We start from the raw sequence: 7,138 nt of genomic DNA, 5'->3' as shown, positions 1-7,138 counted from the left end.
GAAAGAGGGGAATTTCCACTGCCTTTAAAATGCAGGAAAGTGCACGCTCAGCCTGGTATCTGCCCGCCCGGCTGCCCCTCAGGTATCGGCGGGGTGGTGTTGTGCTGCTCCCGCCCAGGGTAGGCTGCATGGCGAGCGAAGCCTTGCTCCTGCTGGCCAGGCTGGCTCCACTGTTGGCTTTCCCCAGCGCTGCACCAGGACCGTCCCTGCGGGCTGGGCGAAGGCGGTACGGCCGCTCCGTGGGAGCCCGGAGAGCCCGCCTGAGGCCACTTGGGTGGCGCAGGGTGGTGTGTGGCCAGCAGCCTCGCCGGTGCGTGTGGTGGCAGGGAGGAGAGGGCCTGCAGTCCACCCAGCAGGATGTGTTTTGTTTGCGTAGAGCAGCTTTCCCCAGACAAGCATGGCTGGGAGGTCTCCTACTCTTACTGTGCTTTTGCTAGGGACCTTTCCCTGGCATCCCCATCAACAGAGGCTGCCTGATGCGATCCATCTCCCCCTCAGTTGAGGTAAATAATGCAATAGCTAAGTCCTGTTCTTCTAAGATGAAATCTGCACAGGAACTTTTTCTAGCACATGTACCAGTTGCTGAAAGCGGTTCTGATCTGGTTGGATGGGGCTCTGGGCAACCTGATGTAGTTGAAGATCTCCCTGCTCATTGCAGGCATGTTGGACTAGCTGACTTGTAAAGCTGCCTTCCAGCCCAAACCTTTCTATGGTTCTATGATAAAACAAGTCAGCGTGGAGACCCAAGATACTGTTGGAAAGCAGTGATGGAAAAGTCAGCTGGTCTCATCACTGTGTATGCCTGAGATCAAAACAGCTCTTAGGGACCCACAGCTGAAGGTCTTTCAAGACAACAGAGAGGACTGGGCTATTCAGATACATGCTAAGTGTTGTGAAGAGTAAAATTTCCAGAAAGTGTTTATGCCCTCTCAGTATACAGGAGTTACTTAATTATTTCTCATAATTATCTTTGTCAGATATCACAGCTTCCTCCCTGGAGGACAAAACCACGGAAGATACTGGTGAGTTTGTTTTCCCCTTAACCAGCTGTAGAAGGAATGGGCATCCAGACCACAAGCTCTCTAGGGAGAATTTTAGACATGTACTGAGTCTTGTTTTACTTTGGTTTAGGTTTTAAATTAGGTGAAAATAGTATCTAGAGTAGTTTAAAGTCTTTAAAAATGCTCAAGAAAAGCAAGACAGTATTCTAGAAATGGGATATATTTGATTTGATCCTATTGTGGTCTTTGCAAGATTGATTGAAACAATGCATACTGTCACCTAAGTATAGATCATTAGACTCGAGTAATAGAAATCATGCCTCTTCCCAGAGGAATGGTGTAACTGGAAACTAACTGTTCACAAATAAATTCATAGGCAAAATTTCCCATAGTTCATTTCCTCTCATTGAGGAAAAAAATATGAAACATATAACAGATGTAACTAAGACAAATTTAGTAATTTTGTTCTAAAATGTTTCCAGCTATTTTTGAGTCTTTCTTTGTTTCACCAGGCTTCACCCAATCGTTTACTGAGGAAGGAATAACAAAGATATTTGGTGAGTTTTCACCTAAATTACATTTTTTAATTTCCTAGAAACATGGAATCCCACAGAAGTGAGCTAATGCCTCAAAAATATCTCAGTGTTTGTGATATTAAAGGACAGACACAGTTACCACAGAATCACAGAATCACCAAGGCTGGAAAAGAACTTTAAGATCATCAAGTCCAGCCTATGACCTAACACCACTACATAGGCTAGACCATGGCACTAAGTGCCACATCCAGCCTCTCCTTGAACACATCCAGGGATGGTGCCTCCACCACTTCCCTACGAAGTCCATTCCAATGTCTAATCACCCTCTGTGTGAGGAAGTGCTTCCTAATATCCAACCTAAACCTCCCCTTGGTGCAGCTTCAGGCCATGCCCTCTCATCCTGTCATGAGTTGCCTGGGAGAAGAACACGCTGCTGGTTCATGCTCAACTGGTTGTCAACCAGGCAGGTCCCTCTCTGCTGGGCAGCTCTCCAGCCACTCTTCCCCCAGTCTGTAGCTCTGCCTGGGGTTATTGTGGTCAAAGTGAAGGACCCTGCACTTGGTCTTGTTGAATTTCATGCCATTGGCCTCGGCCCATCAACCCAGCCTGTCCAGGTCCCTCTGCAGCTTCTTACCCTCCAGCAGATTCATGGCTTTCCAAGAAATCATTAGCATACTGTCCTACCTTACACACACATGCACACTTTGGCTTTTGGTGGTCTTGGTGGTCATTTACTTCATCATCTTCATCTTCTCCACTGTGTCCTTTCCGTGAAGGGCCTTGAGATGTCAGGCAGTCCCAGTGCAGGGGCTCTCATTAGCTCTTGTTTGAGCTGCTGGAATGCCCTTCGTGTCCCACCAGTCCATACCAATTTGAACTGACTCCTTTTTATCAATTCATACAGTGGTTTTACTAAAATTCCATAGTTATAGATCCAGAGTTGACACCAATCTGTCATTCCCAAGAATGTTTGCAGTTCTTTTACCTTTTGAGGCAGGGGTGTTGGGCAGATGACTTCTTTTCGGTCCTTTCCCAATGTACTTCATCCTCTGGAAACCTCATATCCCAAATAGATGACTTGTATCAGCTGGGCTTTCTAGTGAGAGACTCGATATCTGTTAAGACCCAGGAAGTTCAACAGACTCACAATCCGGTTCATGCAGCTTTCTTCTGTTCTAGTGGCTAATAGTATATCATCCACATACTGGAGTAACTTTCCTCCTGGGTCTGGAGGTTCCCAACTCTCAAGTTGCCTTGCTAATTGATTTCCAAAAATAGTAGGACTGTTCTTAAATCCTTGTGGCAACACTGTCCACGTCAGCTGAGATTTCCTTCCTGAATCAGGGTTTTCCCATTCAAATGCAAACAGATGCTGGCTCTCTCTAGCTAGACTCAGGCAGAAGAAGGCATCCTTTAAATCCAGAACAGTAAACCAAATCAGATCATCTTTAAGTTTGGTTAGCGAAGTATACAGGTTGGCCACCACTGGATGTATATCCTCAGTGATTTTGTTTATTGCTCTTAAATCCTGCACTAACCTGTAACTTTTGCTATCTGTTTTCCATATTGGTAGAATGGGAGTATTATATTCTGATTCACATTCAGTCAATAGTTTATACTTTAGAAATTTGTCAATAATTTTCTTTATCCCTTTTCGATCCTCCAATCTTAATGGATACTGTTTTATTTTCATGGGCTGATCTCAATTTACTACTACTGGGGCTGCATTCTTTGCCTTCCCTGGGACCTCAGATGCCCGTACTCCAGGATACACTTGATTTATTATTTCTTCAGGCAAATTTGACTTAGCTGAGGTGTGTATTAGGGCTAGACTTAGGATTTCAATTAGCTGATCCTCTCCAACTCTCCGTTCAATTTTCCCTTTATCAAATACTACTTTTGTCCCTAGTTGCTCCAACAGGTCTCGACCCAACAATGGTTTAGGTGATCCTGGCATGTATAAAAAATTATTAATATCCTGGCAAGTATAAAAATTTATGAATGCCCACATGCTTCCCTAATTTATATTTCAGAGGCTGCAGAAAAAAATGCCTTCTCTTGTCGGCCAGTAGCTCCCATTACAGTCACACAATCCTGATCTTTTGGTATTAATTCTTGGTTTAATACAGGAAACGAGGCACCAGTGTCAACCAAAAATTCTGCTTCTTGTCCCTTTTTCCCCAGCTTTACTTTAACCAGTGGATCCGCTAACGTAGATTCCCCAGGTCCCCGTCATTGTGCAGCAGCCATAGCCATGCCATCTGGGGGGTTCCACACCTAGACTAATCTCTTTTCCAATGTCCTGTTTCTCTGCAATATGCACGCTGATCTGACCTCAGGGGCTGATGCTGATTCCCTCTTCCCCTCAGAGTCACTCCTTTTTCCTTTCCTGAAGGCACCTGATTTTGTTCTACTACATCTCCCTTTCTATTCCTATACACTCTCCATGCTTCTTCCATTATTTTTTCCAAACATCTGGTTATTTAATTTTCTGTAGTTTCTTACTTATATTCTTTGCTGACTGTCCCAGAAGCAGAGAAGCCAATTGCTCTCTCCCATCCTCAGAGGATGGATCAAGAGCAGTGTATTTCTGCATTGCCATTCTCAGCCGATCAAGAAACTCGGAGGTGTTTCAGTTTGTCTCTGTTTCAGCGAATATAAATTAGCCCAATTTATAGCTTTAGGTATAGCTCACTCAAATCCACATTTGATCCACCCTTGATAGCCTTTTAACATTTCATACTCCCCTGCTACCTTGGCTTCCCACCCTGGATCAGTTGTTGGAATATATGTATCTACAGGTCCTGCCAACATTCAGGAATTTATTTGTGCCTGGACATGGGTTTTAGCTGTACTTACGACCACTTGCTTCTCTGTTTCTGTTAAGGCATCCAGCATCAGATCTATATCTATCCAATCTGGATTCAGATTCTTAACTACGTAATTCCACTAGTCATTTTGCACACTCAAAACCTAGTTCTGTTATGGGTAGGTAAAACCATCATCACCGTTACCCATTAGATATTAAAGTCACACTGTTTCTCCAGCCGTTTTCCACTCACTCACACCACAAAGACAGGGGATCCCACTTTTACACAAACACAGTTATGGCTCACAAACACAATTACAGTAGACAGATTTGGCTTTAAGACAGAACTAAATCTTTTGCTTCATTTGTCTCCAGCCGTGCCCCTTGTGGGACTACAGAACCGTGGATCAGAACTCCACACTTGCTTCGCAGCGCAGCTACGTCTCACTCACTCACTCACACATCCAGTGCACAATCCAAATTCATGTCAATACCGAAACAGAAGCACACCACTGTGTACTGGCAGCACACCACTGTGTTGCAGTGGAGCACTGAAGCAGAAGTACACCTTTGTGATACACTGAAACAGAAGCACACAATTGTGATGTACCAAACCAGATGTACACCGGGGTGCTAGCTATCCCACATACACTATCCTGCACAAGTTCCCTTATGACTTATGGATAGCACCCAGAACAGATGACTGGTCTCAGAACAGAACAGAGTAAAATGAAATAATACCTTTTTGCCAGATGGTCCTTGTCTGCCCCCCCAGTGATCCAATTGAGGTGAGGAGTCCCATTGGGGAAATCCCCAGGGGCACCCAAGGGAGTCCTGTCCTCAACGGGTCCAGCAGCCAAGCAGAGAGTGTCCCATCTGGGGTGCCAAACTGAAACAAAGAAAGTTCACCCAACAGTCTAAGTACCGTTCAGTCAGTATCTTTATTCACGGCGTCGGACACACAGGGGATAGCTCCTCCAAAAATGTGCGCGCCTTACAGGGTAAGGTGAGAGAGATATATATATACAGCTGATACTTAATTCTGTGTAATATTTCTAAGAAACAATTTACATATTCATTAGTTTCCCGAGAATTCATTTACATAAGTGTCCACCCATTATCACATGCCTGTTAAGTCCATTAGGGTATCTTGGGGGTCTTTTACTTCATCCTTGAGTCTTCCTCACAGGAACCTTTGACTAAGTTCTGTCTCTTCTCCTGTTTATCCGTGCTTACTCGCAGTAGAATTGGCTGCAGCAGGCATCCCTAGTCTCAGTAGAATGGCTTCTTTCTTCTTCAAGGACCCTTGTATTTCTTCCCTAAAACAACAGATAAGCTCACACAAAAGGCTTTTACATCTCACTAGCAGTAGGCCCAGATGAGAGATTTACACTCTACAAGCAGTTAACTATTTGAAGTCAGAGTTTGGTTCCTGCTTTGTTTCAGCCAAACCCAGCTCTGTGGCCTAAAGGTACGTACAATAAAAGCCTTGGCAATGCCACGCAGTGCCTGGAATGTGCCATGCAGGTGTCAGGCAGGAGACAGCAACTGCCTCTCTCCCAGTGGGACAGGGCATGCTGTCAGTTGAGAATTTTGTTTAAGCACTGACACCCAGTACTGCCGCAGTGGGGAAAAGCCCATGGAGACATAGCTCAGGATGCATGCCTGTGTTTTGGTATTTGCCTGCTATTTTGCCAGCCTTCTCACAGCCATGCTGGGATAAAGGTGCCACCTGACACTGACCGCAGAGGATCAGGTCCTCCGTCAGCCCCTTGCCCATGTGATAGGATTCTCCCGGGTGTGGGTTCTCCTCCTCTCTTTCTGGCTGGGGCTCTGCTGGGGTGGGGCTGGCCACTTGCCCGTGGGGTCTGTAAGAGGACCCCTTGGGCTTCCTGCAGGAGTTACTCCTCAGAGGAGCTCCCGGCTGTGGTTGGGATCTTTTTGTGCCATCTCAGTCATGCCAGAGGCTGCAAGGACCCCAGTGCTGTGCGTGCTCCACTCCAAGCCCCATCACTGCTTACAATGTTTCTGCTGGTGGCCCAGTTGTCTCAGTGGATCTCAGTCCTCACCACAGGTTTGTCCTCATTCTATGTGACGTGAGAAGAACAGCACTCTTTCTCAAGCATGGCGGGGATGGTAAGAAGCAGTCATCTCCAAACCAGGAGGCTTGTTTACACTGTCTGAGGCACTGGAGGAGAACCATTAAGTGTGGGACTGCCCAGTCAACGGAGGATGTGGGCACAGAGCCTTCAAGGTGGGTGGAGGGTGCAAAAATGTTTAGCAATCCCAACCACAGCAACACTTTTTTGATTCAGTCTAACACTGGCACAAGCTGAGCTTTTGTTCCTGACCAGCTGCTGTTGGAATGAAGGTGAAGGCGCATTTGTGCATGTGTCTGTAAACAGTACAAGGGTTATAATTATGACTGACATAAGAGCGGACAAGTGACAAGGTGCTTTCCCCTACGCACGGGCAGTACAAACCTGCTGAGGGTCCCTAGGTGGATAGGCAGGTGAGAGACACAGGTAAAGCCTGGATCCTTCTGCTGCTGTAGCAGAAGAGGAGAGCTGCAGAGCAGGTGATGCTGGCTGCTCGTGGTCAAGGAAGGAGGATTGATGGAAAGACTATCTGCCATCCCAAGTCCTCCACTGCTGCTCCTAGAGCTCTATAATCTTTCTTCATGGTCTTCATCTTGCTTCTGAGTGTACACTGGTACCCATAGAAAACAGCAGGAGTGGATAATAGTCACTGTGATGTACAAGTTTTGGTAGTCCTTCAGTGACATCCTGATG

This window comes from Apus apus, chromosome 1 (assembly GCF_020740795.1).
Source record: "Apus apus isolate bApuApu2 chromosome 1, bApuApu2.pri.cur, whole genome shotgun sequence".
NCBI classification, from domain to species: domain Eukaryota; kingdom Metazoa; phylum Chordata; class Aves; order Apodiformes; family Apodidae; genus Apus; species Apus apus.
This window is presented reverse-complemented; position numbering follows the sequence as displayed.